The sequence below is a fragment of the Panthera onca genome, chromosome B2 (assembly GCF_046562875.1).
Source record: "Panthera onca isolate mPanOnc1 chromosome B2, mPanOnc1 haplotype 2, whole genome shotgun sequence".
Taxonomy (NCBI): Eukaryota; Metazoa; Chordata; class Mammalia; order Carnivora; family Felidae; genus Panthera; species Panthera onca.
This window is the reverse complement of record NC_138343.1, coordinates 72,757,422-72,778,501: the sequence shown is the minus strand read 5'-3', so window position 1 is coordinate 72,778,501 and position 21,080 is coordinate 72,757,422. Positions and strand designations below refer to the sequence as shown.

Here is a 21,080-nt window from a genome sequence, read left to right as displayed (position 1 = left end):
AATTTTTACCCTATTGAAGAGATTAGAACAGGCTAATAACATCACCTTTTAAAATCATTTTAGTTTCCCTAAAAATGTCCTCTGTAAAATAAGAATGCAGTGCACTTGAATTTCCACAATCATATTTTGAAAAGGTCATATACTATTATTGGTTATAAAATTGATGAAACCACTGAATTCTTTATTGTATTACAAAGAAAGAGAAAAAATAATTTTGCCATGGTCCATATATGTCTCTGTGATACATAGCTCCATACATGAACATACATATTTAATGTTTATTGTGTACCTGCTATAACACTGTATGCAGTGAAGTGAAACATTCAAAAAGGTTAAAATACTCTGATTTTAAAGAATGAAGAATCCCTCCATGTTAAAGGAGATCAAAACATGAAAATTAAATATACCATGTGATCTTGGACTGGATCCAGAATCAGAAAAAAAGTATTTGCTAGAAGTATCACTATTGGGACAATGTTAAATTTCATGATTTTGGGAATTCTATTATGGTTATAAAAGTGAATGCAGTCAGGGGTAAAGGGGCAGAAAATTTGCAGTTTTCTTTTAAGTGGTTCAAATAACAATAATGCTGATGATACTTCTATCTCTCTGTATGTAATTATCTCTGTCTATATATAATAATTATCTCTGTCTCTATATTTGTATATAGAAACACAGATATAGATATAATGTGTAGGTAGAAGAAACAGAAAAAAAAAATGAATGACATGGCAAATGTGACAAAATGCTAACAATCCATGAGGGTAAAGGACACACTGGAGTTCCTTGTCCTAATTCAACCTCCATAAATTTGAAATTATTTCAAAATCAAAAAGTTAATACATAAACTGTTTTTTTGCTGTCTTCAGGGAGTTTACAGTCCAGTTGGAGTTACAAGACCTACTATAAACATGAAGACTGTTCAAATTCAATTGGTTACAAGACAATACAAGAGATAATTTCACCAAATCAGTGACTGACATTAAGTCTCTACTACATGCCAGTCACTGTGCATGGCCTCAGACTGTGAGAATGAAAACACATAAACCTCTTCCTTTATTATCTTATAGCTCGGTAGGAGAGAGAGAGACTCCCAAACAAATATTTCTACCTGGGAGAAGAAATGTACTACTAGAAGTATCTGTATGCTCCAAAGGAAGAACCAGTTCTATCCAGGGGTGCTGTGGAAGCTTGAGGAAGAGGTGAATTATGTGCTGGCTCTGAAGGGAGTGGCAGTATCAGAATGGGCCTGCAGCGCTGCCCGTACAAGGAGGCAGTTGCCCTGTGACCCAGCTGTTGACCTCAAAATTCACCACTCATCATGTTTCCAGAGGCCAAGCACCCACAGTGCTTGTACAGAAGGGAAACTCTGTACAGAAGGGAAACTGAGGGTGACTTTGGCCAAGGAGCCCCAGAAGACCTTACCAAGACTTTCATAGGCTGCCAGGCATCCAGGGTGCTTCCACCCAAATTTCCTTCCTTTCCCCAGACTTGTGCTGGAGTCTGATGAGGCTCCCAGCTTTGCCCGACCCCCTTCCTTATTTCCTTTTTCTCAGACATTTTCTTTAATGCAAATTTAAAATTTTAATTTATTTATTTATTCTTGAGAGAGAGAGAGAGAGAGAGAGAGAGAGAGAGAACATGTGAGCTGGGGAAGGGCAGACAGAAAGGGAGAGAGAGAGAATCCCAAGCAGGCTTTGCACTGTTGGCACAGAGCTTGACGTGGGACTCACACCCACAAACTATGAGATCATGACTTAAGCCAAAATCAAGAGTCGATGCTTAACCGACTGAGCCACCCAGGTGCCCCCCTTCAATGCAAATTTAATAGCATCCTGGTCTCTGATTCTGGGAAAATTAACTTTGGTGGATAGGAGTCTTATGAAGTCAGCAACTAGGATAAAAGATGTTTCAATAGGTGGCAGAACATCATGCCGATGTTCTTCTGGCTGCTGTATGCACACCAGGGGGGAGAAAAGGAATCTTGCTATTCTTAAGAGCTGATATGAAGAGGACACATTTTCCACCTCTTGTGAACTTCAGATTATCCCCCTTTCCTCCTCATTTGGGAGCCCTCATCTTTTGGCAAACCATTTCTCTCACCACTCTGAATCTAAGCTTTTGACTAAAAAAGGAAGGGAGAGTTCTAGAAAATAAATGTTGGTTTTTCCTAGAGGATATGCAAAGATGACAATTACACTGTCATTCTCTGGAGTCTCCTATAGTAGCAACTACACAGCAAAATATACCAATAACTTCCACTGCCATAGAGGTTTGGGGGGAAGTTTGTGTACTTCTGACTTTAGACCTTCACTCGTCATTGACCAAGGCATAGAATCAGCCTTCTCTATGAATTCCTTTGGCTGAACAGTCAGGGCTTCTTTTATGTCCACTTCTTGGATGGGTTATGAAATTTCATAGCTAGTCTGTGATATGTCTTAGACAAACCTAAGGTCATTTTGAATCAATTTCTGAGACTATTTATTTCTCATCCTGGATTTGAACTTACATATATTTTTCCTATTGGTTATGTTTTCGTTACATTTACTGGAAATTTTTCTGAATTTTTTCCCTTTTATTTTATCATGTTTCTTGGTATCTAGAAGGTTTTTGATAAATTATTCTTTTCATTTATTTTATTTAAAAATAAATGCCTAAGGGCACCTGGGTGACTCAGCTGAGCGTCAGACTTCGGCTCAGGTCATGATCTCATGATTTGTAGGTTTGAGCCCTGCGTTGGCTCTATGCTGACAGCTCAGAGCCTGGAGCTGTTTCAGATTCTGTCTCCCTCCCTCTCTGCCCCTCCCTGACCCATGCTCTGTCTCTCTCTCTCTCTCTCTCTCTCTCTCAAAAAAATAAATATTAAAAAAAATTTTTTAAATGTGTGAGCCTAAATCACAGCCTGATAATCTTAATAGCTTTGTATTATACATTTCAGTCCACACAAATTTTAAAATATAAATTATAAAGTAAGGCTCTGTTTTCCTCCCATATAATAATCACTTTCCCAGTACCCTTTAATAAATAATTTTTCCCCACCAATCTATGATCTCACCCTTATTATACATGAAAGTAGTATCTATGATAGGTGATTTTCTGATCTATTTATTCTGATAATCTTACCTAGCCATCAGTTCGCCTGCCAAAATTGTATTGTTTTGATTATCATGGATTGTATTGTACTTTGATATCTGGTAAGAACAGGGCACATTAGTTATTTTTATTTTTCAAAAAATTCTTCATTGTTCAAAACCTGCCCTCCTTTTCTGAATTTGAATTGAAATTTCTTGAAGCCCATAAATTACTTTGGAAAGAATTGACATCTTTACATTGACTAAGTTTTCCTGTCAAAAAATATAAAAATATCTTTATGAGCTTATCAGCAAAAGGTGATACTTTTTTTTATACATTTCAGTTTGGGTCAAGAGTAATGTTAAGTATTTTATGGGGCACCTGGATGGCACAGTCAGTTAAGTGTCCAACTCTTGAGTTTGAGCCTCACATTGGGCTCTGCACTGACAGTGCAGAGCCTGCTTGGGATTCTCTTTCTCCCTCTCTCTGCTTGTGCATGTGCTCGCTCTCTCTCTCTCTCTCTCTCTCTCAAAATAAGTAAATAAACATTTTAAAAAAGAGTAATGTCAAGTGATTTATATTTTTGTTGTTTCTGCATAAATGATAATCCCCTATTACATATTTACCTAGATATTGCTGATAGAGAAGAGATTTTTTTTCTAATCTTCTCATTTGACTGAACTCTTGTATTTGATTGAATATTTTGACTTGTTTCTCTAAGGTTTTCTTATCATACTTTTACACTATTGTGTACTAATAATTTTGTTTGCAAAGGGTCTATTTAGATAGTATCTTGCTTGTGTAATGTTTCTTCCCTTTTTTCCTTTTGTACATCTCTGGAGTTGTGTGTCTACTGTGTGTTCATGTTATGAAATTATTTTGAACTTTTGAATTACATGCCTGAAAATTGGTTTCTGTAGATTGAGAATGAATGACTTCCATGAGAGAAAATAAGACTATGCTTTCTTGTAAATATCTTCAGAAGCAATGATGCATATTTCAAAGTCGTACAAAACAAATGATCTATTTTTTTCCATGTATATTGTGAGAACCCTCCATGAATCATGACTTACTCTTAATAATATATCAGAAATCTTTAGTGGGCTCTCTTATCAAACTTGCTACTAAGGAGACTACATGGAATCTTCTAGTATAGGGCTGGATGATTGCTGATTGGGGGCTCCTCTGTGCAGGTCACACTCCTTTAATGTCCGAAAGAGGCCATATGAAACTTCAGGGCACTTTGCTCTTGTGACAGCCATTGTCCTTTGTTGCTAAACAAAAAATCAGATTGCCTTCTTTAATCATGTTTTTTATAGACCTTTACTTCATTTGTTGGACAACTAATGAGAAGTAGGGAGTGACCACAGTTTTAGAGGTTGAAAAAAAGAAAACAACTTCACTTAATTTACAAAGAACTGAAATGTCACTGGAGTTTCTGAGATTCCTAATTTCTACAGAATTCTATTGTACCCAACTCCAGGGTTTTCATCCTCCTGGGAATCATAGAAAGTCTTCTCAATCTTTTATAGTTGTATTATACTGTATTTATTTTTTCTTCTTTCTTATGCATCATAAACACAAGCATTACTGAAGTCTATAAAGTTGTTGGCTTTACTGGAACTGAAAGCTGCTGAGTCATCACATGAATCCTAGTTGCCAAACTGAGAGCATTCATTCTGCACTTGAATAAATCCTACAGAGCTTCAGAGGCATATTTGAGAAAGTGTACCAATTTTTTTTTTCTTGAGGAACTTAATTTTTGTTTGTTTTACAATTATAATTTCATCTTTCTCAATTTTCTTGGGACATAGGGACTACACAGCCCAGGTTTTGTAAATGATAACATTGTACTTATCCAAAACCATCTAGAGTCAACGACGATGGTGAAAAATGTGTCCCGTATTTATTCCCACCGCCATGTAATAGCTCTCAATTATTCAATGGCTCTGAAGGGCTCACAGGTGCCCCCCAAAACTATAGCACACTTTTAACCAAAATTAAAAACTTTCAGTTCACCTCACGATACTAAATGGTTCTGAACTGTGAATCCCCTCTTACACATCTTGCCCTGAGAAACTACTGGTACTAATATGTGAGCTATCAGTTCCCTCTTTGTGAGTGTCTTTCAGATGTAGCTAGAAAGTCATGCTTGTTAAATCTACTATGTCATTGCTGGGAAAAAGTCTATAGGCTTTGGTTAACTTAGAAGTATATTCATTCAACATTTATTGAATGCCTATGATGTTTAGATCTATGTACAAGAGAAGAGAAAAATGAATAACACAAAGACTTGACCTAATACATAGATCATTGTGTGCTTTTGTAGGCTGAGCAAAAATAATTTTTACAAAATGGCCCAGTGTGTAGAAGCTTGTTGTCCTCCATAGTCAAAACATGGGCTTTCAGGCCATGTATTAAAAAGCAAGTGAAATAGCACTGCCATGAAAGACCAAAGGACAATGGGGCTGTTCCAGAGACCTGTTTAGAAAAGTTGCTGTCTGGGCAGTTTTTGTTCAGTAGCTGCATGCATGGTTAATGACCCATGCAATCGTGGACCTTGACAAAGTAAACAATTTCTCAACAATATCTCCAAAAGACTAGACAGAATTGTTCAACTTCTGTAACTAAAAGTGGAATTTGAGGTGGTATAACATTATCTGAGTAGTATGAATTAAGACCTTCGAAAACTGTAGTTCCAATTTCTCAGTTATCTTTTGTAGAACACCCAAGGAGAAGGGCACATTCACATCTCAGGCTGTTCAACCTACAAAATAAGAGAACTAGTTGGCATGATACAATCCTATAAAGAATTCCATTCTGGAAAAGTAGTAATGAGATGAAAGAGACATAAAACAGCTGGCATGACACCGAAACTTTCCCTTGGCCACTGCTGCTCCCCACTCCAAACATGTCAAGCTCAGCACAACTCATGTGTACAAACCGTTCCTCAGAAATGGCCAAGCAACCTGCTAGCATGTGCATATCATTTAGTCACAGGTTCCCTTGAAAGAAAAACTTAAAATGATCGTAAGTATATTTCTTATTGTTTCCCTCATTCCTTTGCTCCCTTCCTTCCTTTTTCTCTGTTTTTATTCCTTCTCAGGCTTCTTTAGTATTATGTGTCAGGTATTGTCAGAGATGTTGAGGTGGTGGTTGGGGGCATCTAGTGAAATGTAGAAAAAAGGGAGAAAAGATAGTAAAAATGAATAAAAACCATTAAAACAATAAATAAGTTTTGGTCTTCTTCATCAAAGTTGAATCAGAAAGACAGATGTAAAACAAAACAAACAAAAAAACCCCCAAAGTGGACAAAGTAATAGTGCATAGAATGTGCCATGATAACTAGGCAGGTAAGCAACTGGATCACGAAGTTTTGTAAATCCTTGCCTGGATTGTGCAAAATGAGAAAATCTGATTCCACATTTGCTAGAATCCCACCCAATGTAACCATCTCCAGTATACTGGTTTTATTTGTTTATTTAATAAGTATTAGTACAGCACTTACATACAAGTCTTTCACTAAGAGCTTTGGAAATCACTGAGATTTGGAAGAAAGACCCCCAAATGTAGGGACACAGAATTAAAAGTAGGCAGAGGACAAACGGACACATAATCACCACCAAGACAAGGAAATATATAGGATGCCTATCTGGTGGGTGGTAAAATACAAGGTGCTTTGGAAGTTGTAAAGAGGAAGAAATCATTGTGTAATTTAGGAATGTAGAGCTGGGTATAGGAGTCTGCAGGGACACAAGGACGTGTACCTCGTCTTTCCCTGCCCCAACCATGTGCACTTGTCCCTCTCAGCATTCTCTGACCACGGTACTCACTGCCCCAGGTCTCTTCTGCAAAATGCGTCTTGCTCCTTTTAGTTTTCTTTGTGGCTGAACCCGAGTTTGCTTACTCTCACCAAAACTGTCTTGCAGACCAAGCAAATCCTCGCTGATATAAAAATGGAGGATAGTGAGTCAATATGTGAGAGCTGTGAGGTAATACATTTGCATTTTAATGGGCATTTTGGAGATAATGTCCCAAAGGAATGGTGAGAAATTTTCTGGGAACACCGCAGGCTGGTGGCAGAAATAGTTTGGGGTAAGTCGGTAGAGGTCTTTCAACTCTTACCACATTAGAAACCACTTTTTCTGCCATCATGCAGGGCTGTTCCTCTAAGTATATTTACCTTTTAAACAACTAAGAAGACCAGCTGTAGAAGACTCTGTTATTTAACTGAAACCTAGTTGTGATACCACCCACAAAGAGCTCCACACAATTTCCCTTATGCACCCACAGTCTAGCCCTGGGGATTTGATGTCTTAGGAAAACCAAAAGTGACCTGTAATTACAAGCAAACATCACTATTTTTTATTTCGTGTTTACGCTAAATGTTTCTTCTACACTTTAAAAAGAACGATTGTATCATTAAAGCGATTCCTTTGGGTGGTTAGGACTTGATTTTCTCCCCCCATTTTTCAGATGGAAGTGACTTAAAGAGCCATGGGGCCCACTTGTCACATGCTCCTCCTAGAGCATGGGCGACCAGACTTAGGTCCAGATGTCACACACAATTGCTTTGATGCTCTACCACTCCTTCCCCATGGCCACCATCTCCTAAAAGTTTTAGATATCATATTTTGTTTAGTTTTTAAAATTAAGAAAATGGAGGCACCTGGGGGTCTCAGTCGGTTATGTGTCCAACTTCAGCTCAGCTCATGATCTCACGGTTCGTGGGTTCAAGCCCCATGTCGGGCTCTGTGCTAACAGCTCAGAGCCTGAAGCCTGTTTCAGATTCTGTCTCTGGCTCTTTCTGCCTCTCCCCTGCTGGTGCTCTGTCTCTCTCTCTCTGAAATAAATAAACATTAAAATAATTTTTTTTTAATTAAGAAAATGAAGCATAATTTTGTTTTGAATATTTAGAAGAATTTCACAATGCCTTTTGAGAACATTGCAGTGCTTGGTGTTGCAAAATCAAGGTGGAAGATAATTGACACACAGGTCAGATGAGGGATATAATTTTTTTTTCTTGCATGATTTTAAGCCTATAATAATTTCTTCTCAATTATTTCATATATCCTTATGCAGGGTCTGTTTCTAGATATAAAGCTATCATTAAAAATGATATGTGAGAGGTGCCTGGGTGGCTCTGTCAGTTAAGTGTCTGGCTCTTGGTTTCAGTTCAGGACATCTCATGGTCTGTGAGATCAAACCCCTCCTCCAGCTCTGCACTGGCAGTGAGGAGCCTGCTTAAGATTCTCTTTCTCCTTCTCTCTGCCCTGCCCCACTCTCTCTTTCTGTCTCAAATAAATAAACAAACATTTTTTAAAAAATGATATGTGAATGTTAAAGACCTATTTCATGCTTTCTTGTCTAAGCATTAACAGGCTGGAGAGAAAAACAGGGATATATATATATTATATCTATATATCTATATCTATATCTATAGATCTATATCTATATCTATATCTATAGATTTATATAGATATAGATATAGATATAGATATATAGATATATAGATATATATAAATGTTTATTTATTTATTTTGAGAGGGAGTTTTGGGGAAGAGCAGAGAGAAAGGGAGAGAGAGAATCCCAAGCAGGCTTCAAGCTCAGTGCAGAGCTTGATGCAAAGCTCCATCTCATGACTGTGAGATCATGACCTGAACCGAAATCAAGAGTCAGGTGCTTGACCAACTGCGCCACCCAGGCACCAGTGTGATATTTGTATTTGGAAATGTCAAACCTTTATTTGGAAGCCCATATGTGTCAGGTTTTAAACTTTTTTTTTTTTTAAACTCCCCTTACCCTCTACACAGACCGTTGAGACTGTTTAACTCTACAGATTTACACTTGTCCGTCAGTCTGCTGATGAAAGGATTAGGTCTGTCAGGAGGGTTGGCCTCAGAAAGAGAGTACCTTGTCCTGACTGATGAAATCAGACACATTGTTGGCCGGCGTCCCATTATTTCCTCTAGCATTAGGAGTTGTTTCAGGCTGATTTTGCAGTTTTTTGTATACTTTACCAAAAAATGGAAAGAAAACCTGGGGTGTTATAAGAAAGTCTGAAAATTTTCCTGGATGAGAAAATTTTAGCATCAAATCATTAGTTAAAAAAAATCTTCCTGCATGTGGTCTAGGTTTTTTCTCCCCATTCTTCTCACCAGTCGCTAGAATGTTGTTTAAGAAGAATAACTGGCTAGGCCATCAAAATGAGAATCAAGGTGGCATTTGTCTGACCTTTTTGGCAGGATATGCTGTCCTCACACATTAACTCTGCAATAACAGAATTTTGCGTTTTCCCCCTTTTCCTGCCATGGAACAACCCCAAAGGAAAACTGAGAAAGATTCCACTTGGATAAGTCCTGAGTTAAGTATTTCAACTGGATAGGGCTCACTTCTCCTTCCTTGCTGTTCCTCAATTTTTTAATTTTATTTTGTCACAGTATAGTGAATAATGCCATATGATAATTAATTAAGATTCATCCATTTTTGCCAACTCACTTCTTTAGTCAATACATTGGGGACTTAAAAAGCTATCAAAATATAGTCAAATAAGCTTAGAACTCCAACTATCGGATTGAAACGTTAATCACTAATTGTTCAGTATATTCACACCGGCATCCACATGTGAACACACACACACACACACACACACACGTGAAAATAGCAAATATAGAGTGAGCTGTAGAAAAATAATTTGTAGGAATTTTTTTAATGATAGAAAAAACGTGGCTGCAATGTTCAACACCAGATTAAGCTTTAAAATTAAGGAAGTTGAAATTGGAAATCATATAAAATTAATACTTTCACATTGCTTTCAAATTTATATAGTATACATAGTTTTTCATATTTAAAAGATTTAAATTATAAGCACAGAAATACCTCATCTGTGATGATCTAGGATCATAAACAAGTAAGATACAAGTTTTGATCTGTATTTAACATTACATCTTCATAAGAATATTTTTTTACAAATGGAGCAAGAAGAAACATCTATAAAAAGAAAATATTTTGGTATTCAAATTTTACAGCAGGCATTTGTTTAACTAAAAAAGGAAGAGAAAAGGGAAAAATAAAGGGATGGAAGAAGGACTCGAGAAAGAAGGGGAAAGAGAAAGAACTAAGAAGTGGAAGAAGAGGAAAAAGAGGAGGAAGCGGAGAAGGAGGAAAAGAAGGGGTTTGGGGAAGAGAAGGGGAGGAGGAGGAGCTAATGAAGGATTTTTCCAATCCTGTGCCGTGATGACCTTTCATAATTTGTCATTCATAGTATGTCATCCTGAGTTAAACTTGGCATCACAGTTTAGAGATATACAATTAAATACAAAACAAAACACAACAAAAATATTTTAGTGATTTGGTAAGTATTAAAATTCCTGGGCTATATTTTCTTCATTATGGAAATAATTCTGTGTGCCTTGGACATCCCCAAATAATTCAGCAATTTATGGATTTAATAAATAAGATAAAATCTGAATACTCTAAATGCTTCTCAGCCACAGGAAACATACTCTACCTTGGGTTTGAATATATGTGGAAATGTAGCCATGTAGCATTATTTATGGTGTTATATTTTTTAGGTTGTTAGGACATATTAAAATCAGATCTGGAATTTTTAAGCTATATAATGCTTGCTATCTGTTGGTTTCAGGAAAAAAATAATCACTACTTTTTCCCATCTCATTTAAAATATAGTAGAGTCAAACTGCAGAAACTAAGCTAAACCAGAAATGCATTGTATAGCAGTCACCTTTTGCATTCGAGAAAAACTCTATTTTTTGCAGCCCTGAACAATTGTTAAAAAAGTCATGTGTTGCCTGTCAGGTCTCAGATGTAGATTCAGCTGAATACTTGCATTTAAAATAATTAGCTTAGATGGCATTCGTTTCCATACTAATGGGCCTTTAGTCCCATTAGCAAAGATCAGGTGGACAGTTTCAATTCAGCAAAAATCTTTCATTTATAAAATTAAACAAGAATTTCAAAAATATGAGGTGCCAGTGACCATCAAAAGTACACTTTGAAAGCAGTGGTGTTGGGCTACAGCCTGATTCTTCTGTTTGAAGCTATAATTATCCTAGTCATTGAGAAATGAAGATTCTTGTACTATCTATTCTGAAAGATGCATTGTAAGGACTGCTTAGTCCTGGTCAAATACGAAATTTAGATGAGCATAAAATAGACTTCTTTCTTAATTATGTAGATTTTCTGGTTAGTGACAAACCCTCAGAGGTGCAAAGATGCACTAAAATCTTTTTTATGTTTTTTTTTAAACCAATTATCTTTTCTTTATACCAATTCATTAAATTTGTATCTTAAATGTTTCCACTGTGTTGTGATTTCGAAAATAAATCTGGAGACTTATCATATCTTACTTGCAGACAAAAGTTTTTTTAAACACATTATTTCACTTAATTTTTCCCTAATAATATATTTGCACTTGATATTATTATTGATTAAAAGGTACTAAATTAACAAAAATATTTAGTTTCCTTAATTTAAACTGAGGTAACATTTAGTAATTCAGATAAGAGAATAAAATATGTGATGTAGAAAGAGGTTAATTAATAGTATTTTAACATTGGAAGGGACCTCAGAGGTCATTTAAGTTCTTTCTCAAATCAGGGAGCTTCACAACAGTAGGCCTAAGTTTATTCATCCCCTGGTTGCTTACTTTCAGGGATGGAGAACTCATTTCTTCATGAGACAAGCATTTACATTATTGAAACTGTTATCTATCTTCTTGCATCTCCTACCTATTGGTCATATTTTCCTTTTGAAACATTGGGGGAAATAAGTCTATTCCTCTCTACACATGATACCTCCCAATATTTAAAAATTCTATTCTGTTTGGGGCGCCTGGGTGGCTCAGTTGGTTGAGTGACCGACTTCAGCTCAGGTCATGATCTCACAGTCTGTGAGTTCGAGCCCCGCGTCGGGCTCTGAGCTGATGGCTCAGAGCCTGGAGCCTGCTTCCGATTCTGTGTCTTCCTCTCTCTCTGCCCCTCCCCCACTCATGCTCTGTCTCTCTCTGTCTCAGAAATAAATAAACCTTAAAAAAAATTCTATTCTGTTCTTAATTAGATCTTCCCTTCTCTAGTTTTCCAACCACTCTTTTATGGCACGATATTCAGACCAGATTCTAAACTATCGCACTTAAATTATTCTAAATTCTCTCTACTCTGTCCTGTACCATGACATCTAAGACTTCATTCGGTATTCTGGATGTTGTCTGACTAGGACCAAATACATTGATGGAGAAAATCTCAATCTATTTGAGCAATATTTTCTCTCTCAATGCAACATATAAACATATAGTTGGCATATTGGAGAAAAGGGTTGGTGGTGGTGGCTGTTGTTCAGTGACATCATCTTTGGTTTGGTTGCTGCAGTCTGTGGTCAGCTAAAGCACTCTGATCTTTTTCAAGTCAATTGCTGTCAGACAGTCTTTTTCATTCTGTTTTGTGTGCTCCTTATTTTTGTTGCTATTGTTGTTTTTAATCTCCAAGCAGGAATTGAGTGTTGATCTTGTTAAAGTGGCAAAATTTTGATTCTGTCAAGGCCAGTTTGAATCTTAATTTTGTTCTCTTCTGTGTTAACTATCATGCATATGCTTGGAGCTCTGCCAGTTTGATAAATAAACCGTCTTTCTTTTCACAAAATCTGTGGATAGAAAGTTAGACATGACAGAATCAGGAAAAACCATAGAATTCTACATGTCCTTAGAAGTCTTGTGGCATATTATGAAAGATCCTTTTCTAGTCACTGATTAGCACACCTGAGTATGGTCATTCAAAGCTAAGCTATCACCTGTGAGGAACTTCATCAAATAGCTTTAAAATCAAGCAGCAGAGTGAAAGGTGATATAGACAGCATGGAGGTTAAGGGTACCAAGCTCAGGCCCCAAAGTGCCAGGGTTTGAACTTGGGCTCTGGCTCTTGCCAGTTATTTGAGCTTGCCTTTATTACTTACCTTCTCTGGATTCAATTTCCTCATCTCTAAAGAAGAGTGATGATGATAATGAAGAAGAAGAAAGAGGAGGAGTAGGTGGTGGAGGAGGAATAAGAGGAGGTTGAGAGGAATAAGAAACAAACCATACATAGGGTTGTTATAAGGATTAAATAAGTAAATATATCTAACATACTAAGGAAAATACCTGACATATAATAAACACAAAATTGTGACTAAAATTAACCTTACATTTCATAGCATTGTTTAGACCTATCAGCTTTTGTGAAACATACTCTTACCAATCATTGATTTAATTTTTTCAAAAGTAGTAAACCTTAGGATTAATAATTTATTCCAAAAATTTATCTAAAATAAAAATTAAGCCTACTATTGATCATTTAAAATTTTTTTTAATGTTTATTTTTGAGAAAGAAAGAGCACGAGTGGGGGAGGGGCAGAGAGAGAGGAAGACACAGAATCCCAAGCAGGTTCCAGGCTCTGAGTTGTCAGCACAGAGCCCCAATGTGGGGTTCAAACTCATGAACTGTGAGATCATGACCTGAGCCAAAGTTGGACATTTAATCGACTGTGCCCACTCAGGAGCCCTGTTAATTTTAAAGACTTTTTTTTTAAAGTTTATTTATTTTTGACAGGGAGAGAGAGGTAGAGCATGAGTGGGGGAGGGGCAGAAAGAGGGAGACACAGAATCTGAAGCAGGCTCCAGGCTCCAAGCTGTTAGCACAGAACCCGACGCGGGACTCGAAGTCACAGTCCGGACCGTGAGATCATGACCTGACCTGAAGTCGGACACTCAATTGACTGAGCCACCCAGGTGCCCCAGGAGCCCTGTTAATTTTAAAATGCAACTTTTCCATTTTTTTAGAGTACATAACATGATGTAAAAGTGTTTTATATATTCTTTTAAAGGCTTATAAGAAGATGAAAATTTTAAGTGATATTATTCTTTTGTATATATTTGAGACTATATTAGTAAAATATATGATTTTAAATGTAAAAAAAGAAAGTATGCTTAATCTTGATTATAGTATATTAGAAAGAAAACTTCACTCTTTTTTAAAATTTTTTAATGTTTGTTTCTGAGAGAGAGAGAGAGAGAATGAGTGGGGGAGGGGCAGAGAGAGAGGGAGACACCTAATCGAAAACAGCCTCCAGGCTCTGAGCTATCAGCACAGAACCCGCCACTGGGCTCGAACTCATGAACTATGAGATCATGACCCGAGCTGAAGTCGGACGCCCAACAGACTGAGCCACCCAGGCACCCCAACTTTACTGCTTCTTGAACACAACTATCTGGTATTAAAACTGAGACATGCATACCCAATAGTTTTAGATTTTTCAGTTTAAGATTATTATCTCCTTAATTCACATTATTTCACCATAATATTATCAATTCCAAAGTAACCTTTGCTTAAAAATACTGCCTGAATGAACTTTAGGAAGAAAGCTGGCATTGGAAAGCTTCTTTTGAAAGATTTATGAAAACCCCCAGCACTTCTGGGTAATTTTGTGAACAAGAAGAGTGCACTGTTCTTGTTGGAAAGTGCTTGGATTAAATGCAAGTAACAGATTACTTGGAGTCAAAACCAAAACTTTCTTATGTGGTATGAATTCAGCCTACAATGACAGAGGTCAGCAGAGGTCAGACTCAGCTGAGCAGACAGTTGCTCCTTTCTTGGAGTGTAGCAAGGAGGTACCGATCTCACACTCTATCTGTTGCTTTGTTGCTTGCTTTTGAAAGCCAGCAGAAGGTACCAGAATAGTTTTTTGCCTTCCTTTTTCCTCTTCTTCCCCAATCCAAGTAATCCAGATACCTAAAATGGCAATCCCCAAATCTCCAAACCTAAAATGATACCATGTATAAGTATTGTCATAATTTTGCTATCATTTATTTCTTGTGTGGAATGAATAGGGTACTTTGATATGCTCTTTACTTACCTCTTTGGTTGTCAAATGACTTATCTTAAAATGGTTATCTTGTGATAGCTTCATCTCAAATGTTTATGCTGTGATGACAGAGTTAAAGCCAAATACCATCTTCTTTTTATTTTTTATGTTTTAGAGAGAGAGAGAGAGAGAGAGAGAGCATGAGGGCAGAGGGAGGGAGGGAGAGAGAGAGAGAGAGAGAGAGAGAGAGAGAGAGAGAGAATCTTAAGCAGGCTCCATGCTCAGCACAGAGCCTGACGTGGGGCTCAATTCCATGACCCTGGGATTATGACCTGAGCTGAAATCAAGAGTTGGATGCACAACCCACTGAGCCACCCAGGCACCCCCAAATACCATCTTCTTAATCATTATTAACCAAGAAGAGCTATAGAGAACATTCATCTGTCAGATCTGCAGACTCTCAACCTTGGGTGGAAAGCTACAGAGGCATAGAGGTAGCTTACCAGCTAGTTTACGTTAAAACTGCCAACACTGATGCCTAGCTCTCAATTCTAAACTGCACAGGAATGTTAAAATTAAATTTCCATGACTACTGTATTTTCAATAGTGAATTTTCTTTCCTTATCTTAGTTCTCTATCATCTTGAACTCATTTCCCCTCATATTTGCAATTCAAATAGGTAGAATGAAGGGCACTGCAGGTATAATGAGATAAGGAATAGGGTGAATAGGAAAAGAATCTGTGGGTAGATATGACTATTGACTTTTAGCCATGTAATTGATTTAAAGACTAACAATAGAAGCCAAAAAACAAAAGTGTTTTCTTCAATAAAGTATCTGCTTTTATGTTAGAATTTATGGAATTCTTCACCTAGATATCTTTAGTGTAGTTGGTATTACTAGTCTTATCTTGATACGTCTTTCTTATACTGTGCTGAGGTAGGTCAAGGGCAATTCACAGGTGGGAACACATTAGAGCACTGTAAACAAAACTTAAAAATGAAAGTAAAGAGTATAAGTTTTGATGGGGGGTGGGAGGGAGGGCAGGGTGGGAGGAAGGGCAGGGTGGGTGATGGGTATTGAGGAGGGCACCTTTTGGGATGAGCACTGGGTGTTGTATGGAAACCAATTTGACAGTAAATTTCATATATTAAAAAATAAAATAAAATTTAAAAAAAAAAAAAAAAAGAGTATAAGTTTTGGACCCACATCTAGGCAGCCTCATGTGCATGCCTAACTCAGCCAGCTTCCTGGTGAGATTGAATAGTTCTTATCCTTATTAATAGTCTCAGCTTTTTTCCTTCTCTCTTTTCTCTCTAAAACAAGTATAAGTCCTACTTCTCAGGATCTTGATGAAGATTTAATTAACTGGCATATGTAAAATTTCTAAAATCACTAGATACTTCATAAATGTGTCTTGCCTTCCTCTGATGCCCTGATATTTTTGGTAAAGTTATACTGAATACTTATTAATTAAAATTACATTTTCATTTTATTACAGTGTATGCTAAACATTTAACCTTTGGTTTAGGAAGTATATATTTCATCTTACAATATGAAAATCTACATGAAACAAATGTTGCTGGTTCAGAGTTAATGCTGGGCACTTTCAAGCTGAGAGTAACAATTTTAATAATAATGAACTCTAAGATAAAAATTCCAAAACTATATTATCTCGGTTATGTGTATTTACACAGAAAGAAACCTTTTCTTTTCTTTTTTTTTGTTTTTTTTTTTACATTTCCTACTGATAATGAGGGAAAACTACTTAAAATTCATATCAATAAGAAAATGCTATAATGAAAGTGTTAATAAAAACTAACAGTAGAATTAACAGTAGAATACGGTTGTGTATTTTTTTCTTTCACCAAAAGACATTTGATTTTTCATGTCAATACATTGACTTACTTTAAAATGGCTCAGAAAATAACAACTTAAACTACAATTATTTGAGGTTTAACTTAAAATTTGTTAGCTGAAATAAATACAAATCCCTTATTATAGTTGCATTATAACAATGTGTATGGTACCAAGAAAACATGATTTTTTTGTTTCTACTGAAAAATATATCCATCACATCTCAGATAATCCAATAAGTGCAACCAGATTGAAACATTGTCAGAACACCAAGATTTAAAATTAGAAATGGGAAAAACTAGTTTAGAAGTCATTGAATATCTTTAACCAAGGGTTGATGGAAAATAAGGAGGAGCACATGAAGTCCCAAATGATAAAATTACTATTTGTTCCTTTATAATTACTCCTCACTGGATGTCCTACCATTAAAGTAACTGGGATCCAAAGTATTACAGAATTATTTTGCATAAAATGAAAAGAATTTCATATCCATAAATTTGTCGAAAAGTCAGTAATGACTTTAATTTGGTTTAACAGATTCTTTTGTACATGGTGTGATAGAATTAACAGCTTTTTTCACTTTTGTCTTTTGGAGAAAAAAAGGAAAAGAAAACAGCATTCTTTTATTTTTTTAAATAATGATCTTAAGTGGTTGGTACCTAGAATAAAATGAGCCTAACTTACTTCTTACAAACAACTTCCCCGATAATTTCTTATGAAATTCAAATTACTGAAAAAGTTATTTAATGGAAGAAATGGGGTTTTGAAAACATTTAGAGCATTTTGAACATTATTTTTAAAGAAGTTGTTATCCTTTTGCTTAAATTCCAGTTCGTTTTTGGAGAGAAACACATTGATCTCTCAACCACACCATACTTGGAGTCTGTAGTTACAAACCCCTGTCCTTCACCCTGCTATACAACAGTTTAATCTTAATGAAATAGTTACATTTCATTAAGTAAAGCTTTATATCAATATTTTGGAACATGAGTTCCTTTTTCATGAAAATAATAGCCATTAAATTCCCAGTTTAGGTCAACAACCTCTCTGGAACCAGTGCTATATAGTGAGACTATAAACACCCAAGGCTGTAGAAGCTTCCTCAAGAGCAGAAATACAGGATGAAGGGATGCACTGGGAGGGTGGGGTCACAAGTGGCAAAGATGATGAAACAGAAACCAGATTCAGTAAAGCATTAGAGACAGTAATGCTGCCTAACAGTTAACAAATATTTACTCTCATAGGTACTACTTCTTATGACTCTATGTACTTTACATATACTAAAATATTTAATCATTATAAAATTCCTATGAAGAAGATGACATTACTGTGCCTATGGTCCAGGGGAGGAAACTGAGGCATATAGTAGTTAAAAAACTTACTCAAGTTTACATGTCTATAAAGTAGTAGGACTAGAATTCAGATCGCGATAGCCTGGTGCCAAAATTCCTGCTCTTAACCACTCCACCCTAATGCCTCTTGGCATTATAGCAAGTACCATGATCACAGTGTCTTCTCTCTTTCATCTCTCTAGAGTCACCAGAAGTATGCTGACCCACACCTCTGCAGTTTCTCAAGACAGCAGTCATTCCTCACTTGTTCTTAACTGGAGAACTTAAGGTATGTTTTTTTTTTTATGTGGGATGAGGGCAATTCTCTTTGTGCCAATTTCTGTGTAGGTCAAGTATGGAAGTAATCTCATATTAATATATACACATATACACACATATGCATACATACATGCATATATGTACATACATATACATGCGTGTACATATATGTATATGTATATAATGCATATATATGAAACACCTTAATAAAAATAGTATTATTTGGTGTTTACTATGTGTGAAACATATGACTTAAGTGGATAACCTTCTCTTAATAAATTGACTCAAAACTGTTTTATAAATACTTTTACCTTGTGTTATTCTTTCAATCACTTCAATTAGTCACAAGCTTTGCCATCTGAAAGTTACCATGTCAGATTTTGTGAATCCGTGTAATACGATGAATGTGGCCTAGTTTCTGCCTTCAAGAAGTCTACACTGTATTTCTCAAGATAAAACTTCTAAACAAATACATATTGGGCAGAAGGTAATGAGTTTTGTAAGAAATATACACATTAACTATTATAAGACTTTTATAGAATAGAGACATTCTTTCCACATAAAAATACAAAGCAAAGATTTCACAGAGATGATGAAATTTGATGTGGGCCCTAAGTAATTTTGGAAAGGATTTTGATGGACTTTGTATATAACCAGGACCTCTACTTTCAGAAACTTACTCCATGAATTTGAGCAAAAGAGTAACTTGCTAGAAGGATATTGAGAAGCAGTGATCTCTAGGAATGCTAGAGAATCATGCTACAGTGCAATACAGCCAGATGTAAGACCTCCCAATCATGCTTTGAGAATGAGCTCCTGTTCATGCCACAGTATACTACTGTCACAGCAACCTTGGGAACACTTTCTTGCTATAACAACCTCTGCCACCAGAGAAAATTCCTCCTGGTTCTTCTTTTTTGCATCGATATTCACAGATTAAAAAAGCAGGGACTATCACGAGTGTCCATATTCATGCTACAAAGGAAAAGAAGAGCAACTATCTGGCATCTTTCCAGTGAGAGGATGGCTGAGCACCTTGCCAAGATTCCCAGGGGGTTCAGATGCCCTATGATCTAAAGAGTGGCCACAGTTAGTCAAAGGTGGAGGGAGAATAGAAGAGTATTCCCTGAAGCACAAAAGGCATCAGAGAAAGCATCAATATAAAGCTGCCTGCAGTGTCGCCGGAGAAATGAGCATCATGTGGTATTTCTGCAGTGTAAGAGTCCATGGAAAGGGTTGGAAGAAGTGATGGGAAAGCAGAAAAGACTAGAATGGAAACTAGGTCAGATTATAGACCTTGTTAATTATCAAGCAAAGGAATTTAGTGTTTTTTTTTTAAATCTGTAATGGGGAGTCATGGAGGCTTTGAGCGGGGGAGGGGGGAGATTTGGCTTGGCGCATGTAAGCCTTATTGGAAAAGAGAAATTTATTTGACACCTGGTTCTTTTTGATGCTAATTTCTGCTGTTAGGATTTGCTTTGTGAAATGCTTTAGTCTGAATTTCTAACAAGATAACTTGGAGATTTCATCTTCTTCCAATATGATTTTGATTTTGAATAATACATGAGAAAGAATGACATAAAATCATTTTCATATCCCATGTCTCATGAGATGTTTTAAAAAAGTCCTCATAGTAAGTGACATTTCAAAGAATTTGGCTGGTTTGAGTATTAGCAGATGCCCCCCACCCAAAGTATGACCTAAAAGGGCATTTCATCAACTGCTATAAATTATAGTTTTCATGGGTCTTTGGTCTCTTGGAAAATCACTTTGCTATTTCATTTTTTCTTTCTTCTCCTCTTCCCTTTTTTCTACCATTAAATTAAATTTGAATATGACCACTGTGCACTGTTGCTGAGCTTTAGTTTATTATCCATTTAAAACATCTGTTCTTCTTTAATTTATGTGTTATTTTACTTCATAAAAAGATTTTGGAGGGAAATATCCAAAGCAAGTCATATCTCAGGTTAGTAAAAAAAGAAACGGAGGGGACAGGTTAGAATGGGGACAAGAAGAAAACATGCTAAGCCCGAGGGAAAGGTAGTTTCTGTGATGCTGCTTCACATTGACGCAACTTGCTTGAATTTAAGGCAGAAAGAGAAACAGTGAAAGAGGTTATCACCACAGTTGAGCTTCATAGTTTTGAAGGAACATTTTCTAAGCACTAAAATCTCAAATGTGTGACTTTATGCAAGGCACGTGGAGTGGTTTAAAGAGCAATCTCATCAACATTTTAAAAAATACAGAAGCAAATTTCACAGGATTAGTTATTGAAAGTTCATTTTTCCGTGATATTTAGAAATAAACAACTTCTAGATATTTGTAAACAAGATCAGTTCTGGGAAATGAATACATGTATGGAGATGTAATTTGAAAATATTTGTATGAAGGAAGCAAAAACGAGCCTGGGAAAATATGCTGTAGAGGGTCCATAGGTAAGATGTTAGCTTTTTCATTCCTTCCTTCCTTTTTCATTTCTGACTCTTATTCATTTCTTCTGTTAGTAGTTATACATTTATACTATTGGAACTATTTCTGATTAATAAGAAAACCATGGTGTCATTAACACATATGAAAGACTTAATCTATTGATCGTGGCCAAAGGAAAATGCTTTTAATCATAGACAAGTATTTTGGAGAGGAATTTCCTATCTCTTTAACTAGCTTATGATTGCTTTTATCCCTTAATATA

General features: G+C 36.3%; 1 long non-coding RNA gene across 1 annotated transcript in view; it reads left to right on the top strand.

Moving 5' to 3' along the window:
* Positions 1-21,080, top strand: part of LOC132667320 (uncharacterized) — a 159,717-nt gene that overhangs the window by 7,361 nt on the left and 131,276 nt on the right. The window contains exon 2 of the long non-coding RNA XR_009605086.2: positions 18,313-18,398. This is a non-coding gene — a long non-coding RNA (uncharacterized LOC132667320). The remainder of the gene's footprint in view (positions 1-18,312; positions 18,399-21,080) is intronic.